At 46.2% G+C, this 22,948-nt stretch overlaps 1 protein-coding gene across 6 annotated transcripts in view; it reads left to right on the top strand.

Moving 5' to 3' along the window:
- The first annotated feature begins 9,504 nt into the window (after positions 1–9,504).
- Positions 9,505–22,948, top strand: part of Mbnl2 (muscleblind like splicing regulator 2) — a 155,254-nt gene continuing 141,810 nt past the window's right edge. For 2 of the 6 annotated variants that reach the window (XM_052190638.1, XM_052190637.1), the window contains exon 1: positions 9,506–9,730. The gene's annotated coding sequence lies outside the window, so the exon portion shown is untranslated. Of the gene's footprint in view, positions 9,731–22,948 lie in introns of all 6 variants that reach the window. The other 4 variants (XM_052190636.1, XM_052190640.1, XM_052190635.1 and 1 more) reach the window with 3 other exon arrangements.

Raw genomic sequence — 22,948 nt, 5'->3', positions numbered from 1 at the left:
TTATCTTCGCAAAGTGGGATCCTCAACAGTTGCTAAGACAGGAAGCAAATATCTAACAGACAAAATATAAAAACTTGCATGGAACAGAAATATGAGTTATTGGTTTCAGTCAGATCTCAAGCTTTGAGAATTATATGCAGCATATACACAATAGAAAAATCACAATCCATACAGGATTAAAGATCGAGCAGAGATTGCAGGAGTGGCTGGCCAAGCAATGGCTGGTCCATCTTGAGACCCAGGCCACCCTGACACGTTGGTAACATTCTGTTGTACTTACAGATAGGAGCCTAGCACAAGCGTCATCAGAAAGGCTTCACCTAGCAACTGACAGAAACTGATGCAGAGCCTCCACAGCCAAACATTAAGTGGAGCTTGGGGAATCCTGTGGAGGAGGAGGAGGAAGGATTGAAGGAGCCAGAGGGATCATGGACACCACAAGAAAAAACACAGAATCAGCTAACTTGGGCCCATAGGGGCTCACACAGACAGAACCGACAACCAGGGAGCCTCTGAGGGGCTGACCTCTGCACACATGTAATAGTTGTGTAGCATGGTCCATGTGGGACTCCAAACAGTGGGAGCAGGCACTATCTCTGACTCTGCTGCCTGCCTTTGGGGCCTCTCCCCCTACTGAGATGCCTGGTCTAGCCTCAATAGGGGATATGCCTGGTTTTACTGCAACTTGACATGCCAAGGCAGTTGAGAGCCATAAGAGGTCTCCCTTTTTCTGAAGAGAAAAGGAGGAAGAGTGGATGCAGGGAGAGAGGAGGTTGGGGAGGAGAACCAGGAGGAGAGGAGGGAGAGGAAACTAGTCAGGATGTAAAGTTAATTAATTAATTAATTAGCTAATTATAAAAAACGAAAAGCACAGTCCAGTAATAACTCATTGGGGTTAAATAATTATTTCCTTCAGATATTTTGCATTAACCTTCTAACTTCCAAACTGTTAAAACATAAAGTACAGGCTGTAACTATTTAGTAAAGGTACTTATCAAGAGTTTTCATGCATACTGCCTAGTATTCGTAATACTTGAAGGTACTACGCATGCTACCTGACGAGAAAGGTAACACCAACCCTTTGGTATGTAATGGTGACCTAGCTGCATGATACAACAGATGCACAAGTTGCAGGAGTAACCAACCACTATCTGATGGGTTTGAAGGTCCACTCCACGAGATGGAGCCCATGCCTGACCGCTCAGATGGAGAGAGTATGAGACAAAATTGGTCGCAGGCCTGGGGAAAACCCAAGCACCATCATTCTACTAAAGGGAAGGTAAAACGATTCCTAATGGCATCCCGCAACACCTACAGATCATGTCTTAGCCATCATCAGAGATGCTTCCTCCTGCAGAAGGGACCGAGCAGAGACCCACAGCTGGACAATGTGCAGAGAGCAAGAGACCTTGCTTGGGACCCTCAGTCCTAAAGGGGATGTCAGCATCAAACCCCACTTCTCGGGTATCAAGGAACTATGCAGAAGAGGAGACAGGAAGTTAGTAAGAGCCAGAGCGGGTGGAAGGCATCTAGGAAGGAGGAGTTTTCCAGACCTAACAGGATTGAGACAATTTGAACTCACAGAGACTACGCACAGGGTTCCAGCTCAGAGGTGTGGAAGGGAACAAAAGCTCCTCTCCCCAACATAAAAATTTTCTCCAATCAACAACTGCTTGAAAAGGAAAAATTAGTTTCACCAAAGGAGTCCCGCTGGGTATACAAATCACCCTTACAGGCAGAATCCATGCCCAGCAGGAGATGGCCAACACAGAAGGAACTGAGGGGTATTTTTGGAGACATTTTGTCTGGTCCTGCTGTTTATTTTTTATTTTTTTGCTTGTATATTATGGTTTCTGATTTTGATTTTTTTCAGTGGTGTGTGTGTGTGTGTCTATGTGTATGTGTCTGTGTGTGTGTGTGTCTGTGTGCCTGTGTGAATGCACAGTTTCAAAAATACATGCATTAAAAAAAAAAAACACCACAGCAACTTCTATAGAATATAAACTTTCTTCATGTTTTTAAAGAGAAATTTAGCAACCAAAATGTATTCAGTGGTATGCCCATACTATACACTGTAAAGGATATGTTATTAATTCATTTTCTTTTCTCTCAGTGGGCTTACAGCCTAGTTTATACAAGCAAAGAAAAATAAATTTAAAAAGCGTATGATAAAAGATTAAATGGGAAGGGATAGGCTAGAAGTGTCACATTGAAAGAGGAAGGGTCTCACGCTGACTAGTCACCGAGCAGCCACACTCTTCCTGTCTTAGGATTGCTGGCAACCACTGTGATACTTTGTATATGCTCAGCCCAGGGAGTGGCACTATTAGAAGGTGCGGCCTTGTTGGAGTAGATGTGGCCTTGTTGGAGTAGATGTGGCCTTGTTCAAGTAGGTGTGTCACTGTGGGTGTGGGCTTTAGTGCCCTAGTCCTAGCTGCTGGTAAGTCAGTATTCGCTAGCAGCCATCAGATGAAGGTGTAGAACTCTCAGCTCCTCCTGCTCCATGCCTGCCTGGATGCTGCCATGTTACCACCTTGATGATAATGGACTGAACCTCTGAACCTGTAAACCAGTCCCAATTAAATGTTGTCCTTATAAGAGTTGGCTTGGTCATGGTGTCTGTTGACAGAAGTAAAGCCCTAACTAAGACAAGGACCACCACGTTTTTTCTGGCTTCTCTTCTGGTATGGAGAACGTTATTTCTATAGGTCCTCAAATGTCTGATATTTTTCACTCACAGAAAACCTTATCTTTGTCTTAGCCAGGCTTTCTGTTGCTGTGATAAAATATGTCCAAAAGCAACCCGTGGAAGAAAGGGCCTACAGGCTTACATGCCTCACAGTAGCTTATCATGGGCAGAAGCTAAAACAGCAACCTGGAGGAGGAACTGCAGCCAGCACTGTGGGGAAATGGTGAGGACAGGCCTAGTTACTCTTTCTTTCACACTGCCCAGAAACACCTGCCCGAGATGGCACCTGCCTCTCCGGCATCAATCATTAATCAAGAAAACCTGTCCACAGCCTTGCCTACAAGCCCATCTTATGGAGACAATTTTTTTTTTTTCAATTGATGTTTTTCTCTTCTTAGATGACTCTATCTGTGTCCAGCTGACAAAGAACTAACCAGGACACTCTGGAATTCACCACCATTCAAAACATCATCAAAAATTCATGTTCTCCTCACTTGAAAACTTGCTTGACTTTGTTTTGACCGTCCAAGGAGGTGCATTCACCGTGCACTCTGCCTCTTAGCTTCAATGTCACATCTGTTTTCCTTCCTTTACCCAAATGTCATAAAACATACACAATAGATATATATGCACACACAGATATCTACATCTATGTTTATATATACTATATATTTAATTTATAATAAGTGCCTAAGATAAATCTTGTACCATAAATAATTTATGGATATAGTACTTTATATAATATATGATACTCAAAGGAAACCTATACTGTCTTTGTCTGTCTGTCTGTCTACACACACATATATTCCACATTAGAGACATCACCTCTGCAACATCTCCATCAATCTTTTGTTTTCTCCCTGGTGTTTGTTCAACAACTGCACATTGTCAATATAGGGATAAATCACCGACAGGAAATGCTCCTCTCATTTCTTGTGTTCTTTACTTTTCTAGGGATAAAAACGCCGTGATCGAAAGTGATTTAGAGGAGAAAAGGGTTTATTCACATTCCAGGGGGATAAAGTTTATCATGGCCAGGAAGACATGGCCGCAGGGACAGGAAACTGGCTGATCACAGTTTCATTCACACACAGGAAGGAGTCGGGACAGGAAGCGTGGTCAGGCTATAAACACTCGAAGCCTGTTCCGTTTGTGAGGTATATCTCCTTGCACTGCTGCATTTCCTAAATGCTCCTTAACCTCCCCCAAACAGTGCTACCAACCGAGGAACCAAGTATTTACACACATGCATCACTCGGCTCCTCACGCTTCTCCCAGAGACAAATGAAATGCATAAGAGAAACGTCTTTCAATAAAAGGAAAACGAACTCAACAAAAACATTATCAAAGTAATTGTAGCAAGAGACAAGGTGAGGCTACGTGACCTCTGGGACATGTAAGTAGGGGTGGAGTTTAAGTATCAAGAGAGCACAGATGGGTGTCACCGTGTCCAGAAATCATCTCGATGTTCATTCTATGTTTGATTTCTTGACCATTCTCGTGTTTGACATGGGCATGTTGATCTGTAACCCGTGGCCGCTCAGAGTTGCTATTGGACAAACCAAAGGCAGCTTTTACTTCAGTTGTTCCTTTCCCTTCTTACTTTGGACACAATCTTCTTTCCTTAGAGTTGGACAGGAAACCTAATGTGTGTGGCAAGCCTCTATATGAGCTACATATCAGCCCTTGTTGTTCTGTTTTGTTATAGAATCTCGCTCTGTAGCCCAGGCTGCCCTTGAACTCTCCAGTTAGTCTAGACTGGCCTTGAATCGATAATATCCCGCCACTGTCTTCATAATGCTTAGATTATAGGCATGTGCCGGGGACTGATATGTCTGGATAGGTCAGTGTTTTTTTTTTCCCTTTCTTTTTAATATATAACATCAATAAAGACTACAGTTGTTTACATATCAGTTCAGTTTCTTTACACACTTTCAAGAAACTTATATTGAGTTATAAAAAGGAGGGAAGATGGTAAAAGAAGCAGTGGAAGGGTTAAGAAGGAAACAAAAGACAGGCAAATCCATCTGGGTCCCATGGTGGTTGCGGTCGTCAGCTTGTCCCGTTAATACGCATCCTCCCATGTGCCAGGCACAAAAAGCTTAGCTGCGTGAGAGAACTTGCTGGCTTATGGTGCTCACAAGCTGATAGGAAAGGTAAACCTGAAATAAATAATTAACCGAATTAATGTATAACCGCACTCCATAGTAAGAGCGACAGAGCGAGAAGTGTCCTTAAAATCTTACCGTTTGAAGAGACGTTGTGGGCAGGCAGCAGCATGCTCACCTGGGAGCTCGTTAGAAGAACAGAGCCTCTGTATCCACCCAGGAACTCCTGAGACTGGATCTGCATTTTAACAAGCTCCCTTGGGGATGTGGGTGCGTGCGTGCGTGCGTGCGTGCGTGCACCACAGAATTTTGAGAAGCATGACTGTCTAGTTCTTAGTCTGGGAGAGAAAACAACAGGTGGATTTAAGTTCAGCCTGTGGGTCAAGGAACAGTCCCAGGCAAAGGTGGCCTCTGAGTAGGCCAGAAAGGTGGAGGCTCCATGGAGTTCTTGAAGGCAGGGGGAGAAGTTATACATTTTTCTTAAGAGCAATTCAAATATATATATACACATACATATATGTGTATATGTATATACGTGTATATGTATATATGTGTATATACATATGTGTGTATATATGTATATATACATATACAAATATATATTTCATATATGTGTGTGGTTTGTGCGTGTGTGTGTGTGAGAGAGAAATAAAGAGAGGTGGTATATGTGTGTGTATGTGTATAGTGTATGTATGGTGTGTGTGTGGTGTATGTATGTGCTGTGGTGTGCTGTGTGTGAGAGAGAGAGGTATGTATATGTATGTGTGGTATGTGTGTGTGGTTTGGTGTGATATGTGTGTATGTGTGTGTGTGAGAGAGAGGTGGGTATATATGTGTGCATATGTATGTGTAACATGTATGTGTGGTATGTGTGTGTGAAAGAGAGATGTAGGTGTATGTATGCATTGTGTGTAGTATATGTACGTGTATATATATATGTATGGTATGTGTGCATGATGTGGACATGGGCATTTGAATCTATGGGAAGCGTGTGAGTATAGTGTGTGGAGGGCTGATAACAACTTTGAGTGTCAGTCTTATCCCATTGCTGGAGACAGGGTTTCTTGCAGTTCCTGCTGTGTACCTGAACCTAAATAGCTAGCAGATCCACTAGCTTCCAAAGACTCTCCTGTCCTTTCTTGCCATCTAGTCTAGGTTTGTAGATGCACTGTGCCATGTCTGGCTTTTACATAGGCTCTTGGTATCTGAACTTAGGATTGCTGCTGTAGCAAAATCCTATAAAATGATGGTTATGTAATAAAAATCTATTTTCTCGTAACTGAATACTACTGGAGCTCTGAGGGGTAGGTCTAAGCAATGTCTGCATCTAGGAGCACTCGCCTCCCAGCTTGTAGAAGGACATCTTTTCACTGTGTCCTCCCAAGTTAGAAGGAAAGAAAAAGCCCTTTCTCTGGTAGCTTCTTATAAAACCAGAAATGTATTCAGGAAGATCCCTTCCCTGTGATGTCATCTGGTCCTAACTACGCATCTCTAAATATCATCCTGCAAGGTTAGCTCTTCTGCATCTAAAGTTTGGGTAGGGAGTGTGAACACTTCAGTCCCTAATAAAATTTTAAGCTAAGAAATATGGAAAATAAGATTCCTTTTAAAACGTTATTACTCTGTAAGAAGTATCCCAACTGGCCCTGAGGGCATCAAGGACATATTCACAGCCAGGGCTGAGGGTATAGACCTGGAACCCCGGCTACCTTGGATGTTGAGGGTGGATGAGCAGACTGAAGGCTTGATAGTGCCAGAGTGTGGCGTCCACAGCCTGGAAACATAGTAACATCATTTGTCTAAGTGTTAAAAAAAAGGGGCTACATATAGCGCAGTGGTGGAGCACGCACACGCTACATGCAAGGCTCTATGTGTGTGGGACATGAAGGTTCAGAAAGAGAGGGCGTGGGAGGGAGAGAGAAAGAGGAAGACCAGGGAGAAGAAACGGAGGACTGTGAGGAAAAGTGGAGACAAGATGAAAGCAGTGGAAAGAAAAGAAAAAGAAAAGACACAACCCTCAAGGGAGCAGCTACTGTTTCAAGAGTTGAGGTAGCAGATTCGGTTAACAGAGAGACATCGGTGGAGAAGAGTAAAATGTTCTAAATATCCAGGTGTTAAACTCGGCGGACTTTGACAATGTAATTCAGGTCATAGTTGTGGAGGGACATGAAGGAAAGTGTCAGGATTTGGGCTTTTACAGATGAGCAAGTATGACATCATTTCTTGTGATGCCAAATAATCTGCATGTTTGTGTGTGGCCTCTTGTCCAACACAGAAATTACTCTAACGATAGACACCTCTAGTGCACTTCTGTCACACCAGCCTCTGTAGAGATGTTTCATGCACATTCTCTTAATTAATGTAGGACACACTCCTAGCCTTCTAAAATGGCAAGATCAGCTCAGGCAAGCTAGCTACACAAGGCTGCATTGTTAGGGGCTTAAAATAGTCTGGTACAACGACCAGTACAGAAGCCGTTTGAACATCAGAGAGGCTGGTGTGGGTGAGGCCGGCATAGCTGAAGAAATGGCAGGTGATCTGAGCGTGCCCAGTGCGTAAGGGGGGGGAAGTAAACACGGGGTAGAGAGCAGGGAGCTCCGTGTAGGAAAACAGCAGACGTGAGGGAGACTATAAAGGTAGAGGCCACATTTAGCAGGACCTTGGAAGTCTGTAATTTGGATTTTATGGAGGGACAGGTTTGAGTGTAAAAGGAACATGACTTTACATGACTTCAGAAAAACCTGTCTGGCAACAGGAAGACCAGAGCTGAAGAGCCTTGAGTCCCAGAGGCTATCAATTAGCTTTTGTATCATACAGGGAATAGGTCAGGGCTCTGGCCTAGCAGGGAGGAAAAATCGAGGAGGCTTAATGTCTTTGGGTGAGAAAGGGGCTTGTCAGCGACTAAAGTTTAAGTAGTGAGATTGTAAAAATTGGGATTCCATGTCAAAAGTAGGAGGAGGTGGGGAAGAAGGTAACTGTAAGTTTGAGATTACTTGGGGTATGGGTGTATAGGTGTATTGATATTTTAAAAGGGATTTCCACCTGTTTGAATTTAGCTAATTTCCACCTGTTTGAAATAGCTAATTTATCTTTTGGGAGAAAAACAAACAAAATGACAGACTAAACCAAAGCCTACCAATGATAATATTGACTAGAAATGAAAATAAGCATCAAGGATTAAAATCAAGAGGAATGAAGAAGATATTATATTGAGGAAAATTAGTCCACAAGTCATAAGAAATGCTTTTAAGAATGCAGTTGCAAAATTTAAAAACACCAAAATCATTACATTCTGCCCTGTTACTACATTCCAGATGCATTCATTAAACGGCTGCTCATAAAGAGGGGGAGGGAGAGGGAGAGGGAGAGGGAGAGGGAGGGGGAGGGGGAGGGGGAGGGAGAGGGGAGGGGGAGGGGGAGAGGGAGGGGGAGGGGGGAGGGAGAGGGAGAGGGAGAGGGAGAGAGGGAGAGGGAGAGGGAGAGAGGGAGAGGGAGAGAGGGAGAGGGAGAGGGAGAGGGAGAGGGAGAGAGGGAGAGGGAGAGAGAGGGAGAGAGGGAGAGAGAGAGAGAGAGGGAAAGAGAGGGAGAGAGTTAGGCTTAGGCTCAGTCTTTCAGATGAATAGGATCTTTGTTCTTTCCTGGAGTTAGTCACAGGACCATCATACTTAATTTTTAAGATCCAAAATGGGTTTTGTGGAAGGAAAATGTGTGCTTATTGTGTTTTCTAAATGCCATATGTTTTTGTTTTTGTTTTCAAGGCATGCAGAAATGCTATTGACTGGGAAGAAAAAAAATAACCCTTTCCATTCTGTTTTTCTTGCTTTATCTTGGGGAACCTCTGGCATGTGTGGGTCAACCTTTGTAAATTGAAAGTGGAGGTTGTCCCTTAGGTCAGAGCCACATGTATTCAGCAGCAAACGCCCTCCCGCAGTCCTTGCGGCACTAAAGACAGGATGGCCAATGCATGAGCATTTATCAAATGGCATCTAAGAAGGTTAAGACACAGTTAATCCCCCAGTGAGTGCCAGCCAGGAGCCTCAAAGCTTAATGTAGTGATATCAATTCTGTCGTTCGGCATCCCCTAATTGAAGTCTCTAGTGCTCTGGAAACTTAGATGGAAAATATATGGGTTCCAGTAAGTAGCCACTGCAGTGACAGCTCTCCAGAAAAGCTGTGTGCTGGGGCTTCAAGCATAGTCTGGTCTTCAATGTGTACTCCAACTCGGTTATAGTCTCCCTCAGTCATGGAAATCGCACGCAAATGTTTCGTAAGGTATCCCTTTCCATGACAAACACTGAATTATTGTCTCACATATGTATATGTACAACTATATCCGTATGCTTCCTCAAACGCCAAACGACTTTAGTTTGGGATCCAGTTGGATTTCTTGGCCATCTTAGGAGTTTCGTGATCCCCAGAGTGTTTATGATGTAACTCCCAGCTCCGGGCCGGGTGTCTCGAAGCGTATTTGTCTGAGCTGCCCCTCTCTGCGCTCTGCCAATTATGTGCCACTTTGTCTCGGAGCTATGACTGCTTTCCTCGGAGAGGGAGATCCCTCTTCCATCAGTATGGACGCACTGTTTTCAGAGCCTGCCAGCGCCGTGTTGCTGTGTCAGTCATCCTATGAGGACCAGTTTCAGACGAGGAGGGCTGACGAGCTGGCCGGGGATTGGCCAACCGCGCCTGGGCGGGGCCTGTGGGAAGGAAGGGCTGCAGCTCACAGCAACAGAGTTTAGACTGTCTTTGCTTCATCATCTGAAGGTAAAATTTTCCAGCCACGGCCGGCGGCTCGCAGAGTACAATAAACAGGGACGGAGAACTCTTCGCACGGACCCCCCTTCCTCATGATGCGGTGGAGAAGCCGCGGCCACACGGTCCTGCCAGATGATCTTGGGGTTGCTGTACACGGGGAAGGCGAGCAGAGCTAAACAAGGTAGGAGGAACAACCCCCCACCCCAATTTTTTTTTTTTTTAATGTTTAAAGAGTTTGCTGCAGTATGCTGCATTCCATGTGTGTGCTTAGGGAAGCCAGGGAGACCGATTCCACTAATTCGAACGAAATACTCGCAGGAAACCCTGGAGTTTTACGTAACATTCGGATTTGAGAACAAGAAATGGCAAAGCTGGAATCTACGCCGCCCGTTTGGGGGTGAGGCATAAAAACCGAGGTTTTAATTTATTTATTTAAAGGACAGATTTGTTTATTATTATTATTTTTAATTATCTGAAAGATCCAGGCCAATCTTTTCTTAAGATAATCGAGATTTTTACTGCCAGAGTGGGCTACAGAATAAAGTTTATGTGTTTCCTGTTCTTTGAAAACATACTTGAAATTAAATTTTTTTTAAAAAAATCATGGTGAATGATCATCGGTTGAACGTTTAGGACCAAAATATGTCTGTTTCTTGGAAACTGGGGGCCACCCTGGTGCTACCGGGCAATGGCTTTAATTGAGTTTCAAAAGCACATTTTAAGAACCACGACAGAAGAGGTAGCTTCCTGGCTAGTCTTAGACACTGTAGTTCAATGTTTACATTGCTTTTCCTGGCAGCCTCTGTCTTTGTTTCCAGCTTAAAAGTGGAACCATTATATTCAAAAGTAACGCTGGGTTAATAATGCTTACTGCAATTATCTGATCTGTATGCATTTTTAATGAGAACACACAGCCAGCAGAATAATTTAATGAGAGCAGGCTAGCTTTTAAAGCCGGGCTCTCACTCTGCCCAGCCAGATCAACTTTCTTGCCGAGAAGCAGTGGCTAGAAAGACTGAAGCAGATTTATTTTTAACACAACTTGGCCCAGGAGAAGGAAAGGCTCTCTCTGTGTTAGAGAATTCTTTCTGCCCTTTTCCGTTTTAAATTTCTGCCAGGCATGAGGAAACCGTGCTTTTTTGTTAGGCCTTGGAAGCATGTGTTTACAATAAATGTGTAACATTTTTAGAATAGTTAGCAAGCACTGAAGCGAAGGGAAAAAAAGCTTGCCTAACTGCCACCTCCGTGAATGTTCCAAGGCTCTTCAAAAAGCCTCACTGTCTCTTTAAAAGACAAAGATTAAGTAGGAAAATATCTATTAGGGCATGTATGTATTTTTAGGCAGCAACGAGGAACAAAAATTAAACAAGAGACATTTGCCATATATATAAGAGGAAGTTTCTTCCTCTCTTTTGCTCCATTCTGAGGGACGGGAGCGTTCATTTAAATAAGGGCAATGCCACGTACCACGGTTTTTACTTTCAAGGAGAAGTGCAGGACACTAGCCCAGAACTCCTGACGTCATCCCCCAACTATTTCTGCTGTGTGTTCTTTTATTCAGCTTGTGGAGAGGAATATTTCTCTACGACCAGACCAGGCCAGGCCAGGAACATTAGAACTCCCAGTTGGCAGGACTTGAGTTATGTCTTCCCATTTAAACCCACAGCCCATCCATCCCCGCTCACAGGCCGAACAGGGCAACTTCTCCTACCTGCCTGTCCGCCCAGGTTTTCTGCAGGCTTCTGGTTTGGCTAGTGGAAAAACCACGGCAGCCTTGGGGAGCTGCATTTCACTTTCTTTTCAGCCTAACTCTGTGTTGTGGTTCAGTAGGGCTACCTGTGTGGCCCATGAGGGTGGGGGGGAGCCCATCCTAGGGGGGCATCCTAGGGGGTCCCATCCCATGGGGGTCTCATCCCAGGGGGGCCCATTCCCAGTTCCCCGGGAACCATTATCTAAGGCCCAGGTTGTTACCAAGTTCAAGGTTGATTGGATGGTGGGTGACAGCTGCTTTCTTAGATACAGCTTGGTATCCTAAGGCAGATGGCTCAAATAAAGTACAATAGTGCCTGCTGCTAACCCTGGGTCACAGGTGGTGCTCTTGTAACACTCTTGATTGTACAGATCAGGAGAAAGGTTAGTGTTTATTGAGGTTCCTTTTCAAGAAAGAATTTGGGCTAGAGCATACTGCAGTTCCCTGGAGTCCCGACTACTGCTTACTTCGTGTGGCCTTGAGCAAGTGCCTACCTCAGTTTCTCTTCACCGAACACGCAATACTTATTACACTTCGCCTCCTCAAATTCTGGGGACCTGTTTTGTACTAACAACAGTAACAAAAGTTGTTTGTCTCCTGGGACAATGCACTGTGAAGTACAAAGGGAAGGGGCCTCTGTGTGGAAACATTGTGGGCAATGTCTTGGGGTGTTTAGACATAAGGCAACAAAATACAAAACCCTCCAGTCTCTGTCAGGTTCTTGTAAGTTTACTAAAGATGCCTAAGTCAACAAAGGAAATTTCCAAGGAGTCAAGGCACGGTTGTTGGTTTCCTCCGTCGGTCTCACCTAATGTTCTAGAAGCTGCTGGGCAAGGCGGCCTCTGCCAGCAGTGGGCTTACTAGAGCTGTGGAGGCCAAAGTTCTCAGTGCTCTTCTTACTTCGCCTCTTGTATGAAGTCTGTGAGTGGAGGGAAGGAGAGTGGAAACCCGGCGGAAGGGAAAAGATGCTTGTGAAATATACTGGTCGCGGGGCTTTACTGCCGAACAGCCTGCCTTCGCCCTGCTCTGCTCGTTGTTTTAATTTGCTGTTGCCATGGTGAAAACAAATCAATATCACATGGCTCCCAGCCAGTCCCAAGCTCTGGGAGCGCCATGGAGATTCGAGAGCAGGTACTCTGGATTTCAAGCAGGAATAGGGAGCGGGAGACTTGGGTACTGAGCTCAAGCAAATTCCTCCTGGAGAGGGAGTTGGGTCAGTCTGACACACATTTATCTCTCCCTTTCTTCTTGTATTCTCTTCTCAGAAAGAAAAAAAAAATGTAGGAAGAAAGGCAAGGTGACTCATTTACATTTTCCAAAATAACAAAACAGTGGCAGTACAGGAGCAAGGGGGGGGGGGCAGTCATGGCAGTGGGTGCAGGGCTTTAGTTAATGAGTTAATGAAGAGGCCGAACTGGGGACGAAGGAGTAGTTGTAGAAAACACTTTGGGTGCCTTCAGTACCTCCACAGAGAGCTACCCTCCCCCCCCCCCCAGGCCCTTGGGAGGTCAACAGCTACCAGCCTGTCAGGCAAGAGATCTGGCAAAGAGGAAGCAGGTGGGCCGTTGGTGTGAGGTGTGTCAGAGAAAGGGAGGCAGTGAGGAGCCTGAGTCAGCCAGATCAGCAGGTCAAAAGTCCATCAGGTGAGTGCAGGAGGACTCCAAGGTCACGACCCCACAGAGATCTGGACGCTAAGCTAAGCACTGGGGCTCATCCTGAAGCCCTGTGAGGCAAGAAGGAAAGAGACTGCAGAAAATAAGACTAATAATAAATAATCGGGAAACCAAGCTTTCTTTCTGGAAAGAACCATGAGGGAGAGGGAGAGGAAAAGGGAAGGAGGGAGGGAGGGAGGGAGGGAGAGAGAGAGAGAGAGAGAGAGAGATGCTGCTTTGTGGAGCTAGGAATGTGGAGAATGGAGTGGGTCTTATCTGACCTTGGTCAATCAGTTTTGCTGCTGTTTTGTTTGTGTTTGTTTTGTCTTTCTCAGTCATTTAGTTAGTCCAGTTTTTTTTTTTTTTTTTTTTTTTTTTTTTTTGGTCTTCCTTCTTGAAAATGTGTACCAACTGTCCCTTGCTGCAAGAGCAATCTCAGTGAGGAGTCAGTGTTTGCTCCTGGCCTGGGCCTCTGAGGGCTGGGTGTATCCATCGTAGGCCCAGCGTCCACTGCAGTGCTCAGCCAAAACAGGTGTGATCAGTAAGGCCTGGCGTTGAGTTGTTTGCCTGAGCCGTCTTGCTGGGCAGTTCTCAGCTGGCCTTCTCTTACGCCCCCTCACTATGACAATAAAAGCCTTGGACCCCACAGACAAAGTGCTTTAGTGTTTTGACAAAGCACTCATTGTTTAAGCTCTCTCGGGTCAGCTCTCCAACATCAGTCAACAAGTGTTGGTTTGGTGCCCTTTGGGCAGGTTCTAGGGCTTGGCTAGAACCTCAGGCTACCTACTACCTGCCTTCCTGTATAAGTACAAACACATCTGTTGTAAAAGCCTAAATTTCAAAGACTTTAAGACATCGTTATCGGCTAATAAAAAGCTATTGTTATAACCGTCAGATATTGATTTTAATCTAGAGTCTGAACTAAACACATTAAAAAAAAGATTTTTAGATTTTTAGCTATCTACCCTTTCTTTGCCCCTTCTGTATTTCTTACTGCTCAGCTCCTGTTGTTTAATTAACATGAAGAGAGGTGAGCCATGCTGTGTCAGAGCCTGAAATGCGCAGGTTAGATGCCTTTGGGAGCACTCAGAGCCTCAGCCTCCATAGCTTCTGCCTGAAGTGGTAAGGCACATCATGTATAAAGCCTTAAATGCCAGCCAGTGAACAAAGGGAAATCTTAGACCTGCCCACACTTCTGAGCTTCAGCCTGCCCCCAACAGCCCATGATGCAATTATGAGGAAACCTGATGCTGCCTCTGGGGGATTCCACTTCCCCACATTCTTTCATAAATGCAGGGGGGAGTTGTTTTGTTTTAGTTGATTTCCCTTCTAAACTTTAAGTTGTTTTGATGGTAGTGATTTGGGGGATTTTGCTCCTGTTAGAACATTCCTTGTCTGGACAAACACAAACTCTGTGAGGCTAAAGGATGAAGTTATGGGCAGACCTGGGAGAGGAGGCTGGAAACGCAGCCTCTCTTTTTAAAGCTTTTTTTTTTTTTAAATCAGCCCCTTGTCTCCATTGACAGGAGATGGCCATGGCTAGGGGCCTGCGTAGCAGGCTGGCTGGGGAAGGACTGTGGAGTGTAAGTCACCTTTACGGAAACAGGAGAGAGTGGCAAATACCCTGGAGCCCTGCAAGGCTCTTCTGAGCTGTCCGAAGCGCACACAAGCCAGGAGAGAAGGTCCTTATGAACAAGATAGAGATGCGGGGCTCTTTGCCCTTGACAAGGGCTTTCGCTGGCAGCAACCCTGTTAACAGCTTAAGCGGGGAGTTACGGAATGGGAGCCTTGTTTAAGGCACTCTGGCTAAAACTCCAGATGACTTATTAGATTTTACACATTTTATTTGTTAGGACACTGGGGGATACCCCAGTTGGTAGAGTGATAGCCTGATCTGCCTGAGGCCTCCTGTCAATCCCTACCTCCTACTACATAAAACCAGGCATAGTGGAGCGCATCTGTGATGCTCAAGAACTGTAGGTAGGAGGATCAGAAGTTCAGAGTCAAGCTTTGTAACCTGGCGAGTTCTAGACCAGCCTGAGCTACCATGCATGCGTGCGTGTGTGCTTGCGGGGTGTGTGTGTGTGTGTGTATTCTCCTCACCCCCTTGGTTAATTGACTTGGATTTTGAAAGCACAAGAAAAACTTGTAAATGTCCCAGGTACCAGATGTGAGGACCTAAGAGTAGTGTCACCACCTAAGTGCTTTCTTAGACGGTATTCCATGTAGGCCTTGGTGGCACAAAGGTAAAGCCCTCAGAGAGGACAATTCTCAGCTTGGGTTGCTTGGGCAAGCTTCAGGATAAAGCCAAAGTATACCCTCTACCTCAACCCAGCCGCATGGGCATGAGGTATTTCATGAACTCCTCATAATGTCCTGCAGGCCAGAGGACAACCAAGTCAGCAAAGACAGCAATATTCATGGCCTTCTGCTCTCTGAGAGCATCTCACCGTGTCTCTTAAACTGGTCGAAAGATGGATGGGGAGACTGGAAATGACTATTTTAGGGGCATCCGTTACAAGGGGGCTGCTTTACACACGCCTTGCACAGCTGGACTGGTAGAAGGTCCCGGAGCCCCACCCAATGAACAGCACTCTCTGTTTGCTGGTAGAAGATAAGAACTCTCCGAAAACTGGGTAACAGCCGTGGCTCAGCAAAAGCCAGCCTGGCTAACATGTAAACTCGGGCCCTTGAGATTCTCGAGTCCTACAGGTAGCCAGCATTGTAGGTTTTGAGCTGAATAAATAAGAGAAATGAAAATAATACTGAAGTTTCAAGGTAGAAACATCAGTTGTATTAGAGATTTCAGATGTGTGTAGTCTTCGTTCTGTTAAGCTCTGAGTATAATTGTCACAGTGACATCTTAAATACATACGCTATTTTAAGTTTTCTGTTTATCGTTTCCCTAGTGGTCAGAACCTCCACTTCCTGTTTAAGAAATCAAATGACAACAGGGTTTGAGCGAGGTTAACTAATATGTTACAAGTTTTAGCAATGCCAAAGTGGAGAAGTTACTTCCCAAGCCATTAGAAAGTTGTGCGTATGATACTTAGTGAGTTAAATGAATCACACCATGGTCTAACTTGAAGCTTTCATATAATGTATGTTACAGGAAGGAGAGGGCCCTGGTCCTAGAATGGCTAGATCCAGCATTGTAGGGGAGTACCAGGACAGAGAGATGGGAGGGGGTGATTGGGGAATGGGTGGAGAGAAGAGGGCTTATGGGACATATGGGGAGGAGGAACTGGGAAAGGGGAAAACATTTGGAATGTAAGCAAAGAATATAAAAAATAAATTAAAAAAAAATGTATGTTACACAGTTGGGCAGAACTCAACCCTAGCAGTTTGGGAAGGACAGTAATGTTTTTAATTAAGAGATTGAGTTATCCTAAAAAAAAAAATCTATAAACTTCTGGCATCCTGAATGCAAGCTTCAATTAATAAAACTAAAAGCATTGGGGAAGCTTATATGATATAGATGATTTAGTGCTTATGGCTTTAAAGTTCTAAGAATTTGGGAAGGAAAATCTGTGTTGGGGTCAGATGGTAGAGAGGACCTCATGGAAGAAGGGCCACCTTCTCTGGCTCTACATGCAAACATTTTATCTAAATCAGCCTTTCTAATGTAAAAAAGTCTATATCCCAGGCCAAGGATAAGATTATTTAGTAAGGAGAGAGCTCAACTTATGTATTATTTAGTGTATCCCTTTGACCTGTCACTTGTCATGTGTATGTGATGATGTATACAAAGAATTGTTACACAAGAATGCTATTTGTAAATGAGGAACTATCATTATGATGGTTGTTTCTGCTTTACAAGATATTTTATGATAGGAGCATATGATCAAAAAGCATGGAGAGCCCAAGGGTCAGGGAAGAGGGATCGTGAGGTAAGGGAACCACGAGGAGAGCTGACTACAGAATACGGAGCCAGAGTGAGGGGACAGTGAGGAATCAGGCTACACGGGAACAGCTGGGATCAACAAGGCAGGGTGGGGCTGAAGAGCTGTACAGCAGAGTTTAATTTTATAACCTACAGTACACATATTGGGATCTCTGAGATAGGGTTAGAGGTTGGACCACTTATTATGAGCGATGCCACTGGACATAAAAAATTTACAATAATCAGGCATAATGTAGGGAAGAGGTTGGGGAGAGTGGAGGAGAAAGGACACTGAAGAGGGAAAATAGGAGAGGCTGCAAGAGCTCGAAGTGCCGGAAATACACTATGGATTCGGTTGTGAGACGTAATCCTGATGGCCTTATGACTGGAAAGGGACTCGGAAAGAACGGGCGACCAGCGGGAGGCAAGAGGATGAGCCGTGAGCTTTCAACATCGCATTTTAGCCAACAGTGGGATGTATCTGTGGAGTAATCTTATAGATATAGATATCTATACTTGACAAAGAGAGGAGGGGGCAGCGGACAGCCTAGTCTCCAGGTTACCCATTTCTAAGCCTGAGACAACCGAGTCTTGAAACAACAGTTGAGGTCACGCATGCTCACTCAGTACCACACGGAAAGAACGAGCGTGAAGAGAAACAGACAGTTGACCAGTGACGAGCTTTGGAAAAGATTTAGTCAGCGGTCCAGAAGAAACTAGGAGGTCGTAAAGAATCAGGAAACTAAATATGCATAAAAGAAGAAAGTAGTTTTTTGAAAAATAAATAAGTAAGAAAAACTGTCGAAGACCATATCCCAGTCTGAGCGAATCCTTAAGAATCATCTTTTACTTTCTCTGTAGCTGGGCACAGTACGGAAGGAAAGTGCCTAAGGGAAATAAAGGCTTATTTTGGCCCACAGTCTGAGGGTACAGTTCCTCGTGGTAGCGGGTTGGCGGGCTAACGTCCACAGCGAAGAACGGAAGAGGCTGGGGCTCGGTGCCTTTCTTTTACTTACTCAAGACCCCTTGGTCCTCAAGGATGCTGTTGGCTTATAGGGTGGATCTTCCTTCTCATCTCAGTTCATCCAGTCTTAAAACCACCTCACTGCCCTGCCCAGAGGTTTGTTGCCATGGTAACCCTAAGTCCCATCCAGTTGACGATCAGAATTAACGATCACAGCCTCCTACACCTGATTTCGTCCTTAGCACCAGTCTCTGGCAATGATCCTGTTGGAGGCAAACACTTGTTTGTAGTCATGTTTGAAGGCATAGATCAGTGAGCGTCTAAGGGAACAGTCATAGCTGCGTCTTTCATACCTACAGGTGACTTAAAAGTAGATTTTCAGAGGAAGAACGCTTAAAAGCAAAATCACCAAGACTTTTGCATCTGCCTTTTAAGATACCTATTTGCAGGACTGGTTGGGATGGTGATCCCAGGGTGAAATGTCACCAGAGCCTGGGTGTCTCGTTTTCCTGAGTCTATCGGGGTCTCTTGAGCCCAGCCGTAAGCTCTGCTCAGCAGCAGTTCTCAAGATGAGAAAGTCCCTCAGTGTGGCTGGAGGTGGCGAGGTGCTCCAAGGGCTAAGCCAGGACAGCCACTTGCATGGACCTGCAAGTCCCCTGGGCATTATTAGGGACGTCAAGTCTGATTCAGTAGGTCTGGGGTGGGGCTCACAGCCTGCTTTCCTAGCAAGCTCCTAGAGGAGGAAGAGGATGGTACCACTCATCCTGTGCAATGGGGAGGATCTGGAACCCTGGGCAGCTTTGCAGAGATGCGAGTGCCAGTGCATGATGGGATGCAATCGCTCACCCGAAGAGCCCATGCAGCGGAGGAGGCCAGCACCCACCGGTCCAGGCAGCTTCTGCAGGATACCAGTCTTGCTTAGAGGTCAGATTATGTTAGCGTCGACTCCCGGTCTACAGGAACCCAGCTAGGTACTGCAAGGGTTGGCAGCAGTCCGACTGTGGACATCTCCTATGCCTAAGATGTCTGTAGTTGTCATGGACACAGACTCACAACTTGCCCAAGAAGTTTGGTACCCACTCCCAAGTAAGGCCTCTGTGTATGTGTCAGCTTCAGAGATCTTTTTTCTTTCCTAAGAAACACGTTTTAAAACTCAGCTTTGGATATCCCCTGTTTTATATTTACTTGTTCTTTACTTATTTGCTAGGTGGTGGGTGGGTGTAAAGGCCAGAAGTCTAACGTGTCCACCCAGTGAATGAGTTCTGCGGGACTTCGCCAGTCACACTCATCCCTTAAGATGCAGACAACAGCTTTCTTTCCTCATTCTCTGGAAAGGGCATGTGGAGTGAGCAGGATGTGCTATGTGCCTTTCGCATGGCATGGGGATATGTCACATGACTTTGGCATGACATCGGTTTCATGATACAGCTACATTTAAGTTATAGTCCATAAACAAAGGCATCATCAGAGAGGATGGGGAGAAGTCCAGGCCCGAGGAGAGATCTGTTTTCTTCCTCTCTCCTTTAGGGTATTTCCTCTTTTTCTGTCACCCATGAGGCTCTCTTTCTCTCCCTCTCTCCAGAGCCAGGCATGGAGCTAAACTGATCTAGGGGAAGTCTTTCCTGCCTGATGCCTGTTCGTTCACACAGGGATGCAGCGGGGTAGATTGGACATGCTTTTTAATTGACCAGTAACCTTTTAAGAGTGAAACAGAGCAAATGTTTATTGAGTTTATCGAGTGCCTACCCTACAGCCTTCTGTTGAGAGCTGTGTCCATCAATTCCATTAAAATGTTTTATGAAGAAAGTGAAGCACAGGGAAGTGATCTCCCAAGGTCACATGCTAACCAGGAGCAGAACAGGCCAGAGGCACCTCAGTAGGATTGAGTGGGGTACCTCAAGGAGGCACTCTTGACAGAGGTACTCCTCTCAGTCCTACCAAGGTGCGAGTGCTTCTCAGCCTTTTGGCTAAGATCAAGTGAAGAGTGCCTCCTTGGGGACTGAGAAAGGGGCTTGCTTAGTAGAATGCTCCTGTCACAGTACTCCCTGAGGAGTTAAACAGAACAGACAGGAATGGCCACCTTGGGACTTGGGGTAGAACCAGGTTATGCATGGCCATTGTTTGTTGTTGTTCTTTGTTTGTTGAAAATTAGTTGGCCTTTTTGTTACTTTTCAGCCGTGTTTGTGTGTGTGTGTGTGTGAGTGAGTGAGTGAGTGTGTGAGTGTGTGTGTGTGTGTGTGTGTGAGAGAGAGAGAGAGAGAGAGAGAGGGAGAGGGAGGAGAGTCAAAGAGACCTACTCAGTCTGAGGAGTTTTGTGCTGTTTTGATGTTGCTACCTGAGAGACTTTCCTAGAAACACATTCGTTGCCTTGTGGAATTATTGGAGATGGCGCTGCTCAGGGTCTCTTGCACCAGGGATAAGCCTGTTGAGCCATGCCCTTTGTTCTTTCTCTACGTTAAGTTTTGAGGCAAGGTCTTGCTAAAATAGCCACTCTGGTCTCAAACTCCATAGCCCATGGAAGCCTTGAGTTTGATATTTCTGCCTCAGCCTTCCCGGTGTTTACCATCATCAGCTTTTGCCATTGGGCCTGGCTAGGAACCCTTTCCTAAGAAGAAAGAAGAAGCTGAAGATTCAGCTTCCTCCCTACCTGTGCAGCGTGTCTCCTGCCGGAAGTTCTATCCTCCTTCCAGGGTGTTCCCTGCTGCCGTAGCTGCTCTGTCTGCTGTGCTAAGCCACGGTCTCCTTTCTCCTGTTTCATCTCCCACCCACATCTGCCCCCAGCATGTCTACCAAGTGCCCTCCATGTTTATGGTATACCTGGAGATCTCTTCAGAGCAGATGCATACCTCGGAGACAGAAAGCAGTCCCGCTTAGGAAACACCCATCACTTGAGCCCTGGAGTACCAGCTTCCTGGCAGCCACCAGGAAGACCATCCCCTGGGGAAACAAAACCTGCCCTATCTATCTCTTAAGTCTCTCTGTTCCTTTTCTTTAAAGTTCTCAGTGCTACTAGGCTGCAATTAAGAGGCAGGATCAAAGGGACCTGCTGCTAGGGCCAAAGGACAGCTTTGTCTGTTGTTTTTTTTTTTAACTCTTTACTTCCCGGGACTTGTACTCCAGTTGCTGCCAGCTTGTTCTAGAAGAAGAGAAAGGGCTTTGGGGACACACACTCAAATGGGGAAGGACTCTGCCTCCGTACAGATGGACATCAGAGGAATCCCCAAGTGGAAAAGTTCTGATCTGGTAGAGGTCATATCCACCCTCTCCCCGAGCTCTTACAAGCAGTTTCTAATAGCTGCAGCCGTTGAGTAGACCTACTCAAGCGCATAAGCTACAGTGTTTGCTTAGATGACTGCCCCCTGTGCTGAAACAGAAGTGGGGCTCCGATCACACGCAGGGCCACCGTCTCCATGGAAGGCCCATATGCAACCTGGGATCCTAGGGAACACCGAGCCAGCAAGGATAGAGAAAGGAACGAGCAATTTCCTCAGTTCTGCTCAGGTCTAAACACAATGGGGAAAGCTCAAGAGTGCTTCAAAATCATCATCCCCTACCCCAGTGTATACTGCTCTGGGAACATCTGCTAGCTTCTGGATACTGGCTTGACTTGATAGACGGACGGGCCAGCAGATGCAGATATATACACAGAAGACACACTATCTGTCACTCTGCGGGGAGAACCCTGACTTGCAGATTTCCAGGTTGCCTTGACTTTTTTGCATCCCCTCCTCCACCCACTTGGGACCCTCTTCCTCAGACACCCCTGCACCATCAGTAGGTGCCAAGGTCAGTGAAGGAGCTCACTAATCTCAGCTCTGGTCAGCAAGAGGCTGTGCCCACCTTCCTCCCTTCCTGCAGGAGGAACAAGGAAGGGTTTTCTGGTTTTCTCCCTCAGTTATACCTGGAGCCTACTCAAGAGTGAGGGGGAGAGTGCCCGGCCGGCTCCCTGCCCTAGACCAGGTGCTAATGTGAAGGAAACCAGTGCATGCTGCAAACCCTGGAGCTCTGAGGCAGACTCTTGTTAGGAAAACCCTTAGGTTGATGTTTAAACTAAAGATCACTAGGTCTCTATTCTAGCACACACTGGGCCCCATTCTCCCTCTCCCCCTTCCCCTCCCCCGCTTCCTCCCTCTTCCCCTCCCTCTCCTTCTCCCCTTCCTCCTTCCCTTCTCTCCCCTCCCCTGTCCCTTTCTTTCCCCTCCCTCTCCACCTGCCCCTCCCTTTCCCCTTGATCCTTCTTCCCCTCCCCCTCCATCTCTTTTCCTCTCTCCCTCCCCCTCGCCTCCTGTCTTCTTCCCTCTCCTTCTCTGCCAGTTCCCCCCTTCCTCTCCCCCCTCCCTCCCTTCCCTTCCCACTCTCCACCCCCTCCACTGCTGGTTTTAACGATAACAGACCCCACCCACATTCCACCACAGTGGAATTTTGCCTTTTCAATGAAAACTGCCAATCTGCTCACTGACCACTAAGTACCCACTCCCAACCCCGCATTAAGCCAAAAGGTGTGTTGCATAACCCTGACCAGATGAAATCATTGGCGAGAAAAAGCCTTCGAGGGCCTGGGAGGACCCAGTGCACAGACTTGGAAACCGTCACCATTCAGCACCCTGCAGATGGATCCCTGGCCTGCTTCTCCTCCCCAGGTGCCTGCAGATGCTCAAGTGAACGTCTGTGGCCGTAGAATTGCGTTCGCTACTCTTGTCCGCAGCTCCTGTTCTGAGGAATTAAAAGGCAAGAAAAAGCAACAGCATGGACTGCACACACTGTCAGGACGACCCAGCAGAGTTATTCTGAGGGCCTGAGTGTATTGCAGCCAGTGGCCCTCTTGATCCCCTCCTCCCTAACTTCCATAGCCATTGAGGTGAGAGGCGGCTTCCCGTGTCCTTTTGGCAGAACTCAGAATATCCTAGAGTAACTTCCCCAAGGTGATAAGCCTTCGGTTCAGTGCAGGATCCTGGGGAGCAGGCTTCTGTTGACTGATCCCTATTCACCTACCCAGACCCCCAGAGGGACCACAGCACCCAGTCGTCGGAATGGCCTGGCTCTGGACGCCTTCCAGCCTCTGCCGGGCCAGTGGAGCCAGGAAGGCTTTGATGGAGCCCTTTCCTCCCTCACGTGTTTTTCCGTCATCTTCCCCTCACGTTCGAGGGACT

The sequence above is a fragment of the Apodemus sylvaticus genome, chromosome 8, assembly GCF_947179515.1.
Source record: "Apodemus sylvaticus chromosome 8, mApoSyl1.1, whole genome shotgun sequence".
NCBI classification, from domain to species: Eukaryota; Metazoa; Chordata; class Mammalia; order Rodentia; family Muridae; genus Apodemus; species Apodemus sylvaticus.
This window is presented reverse-complemented; position numbering and strand designations above follow the sequence as displayed.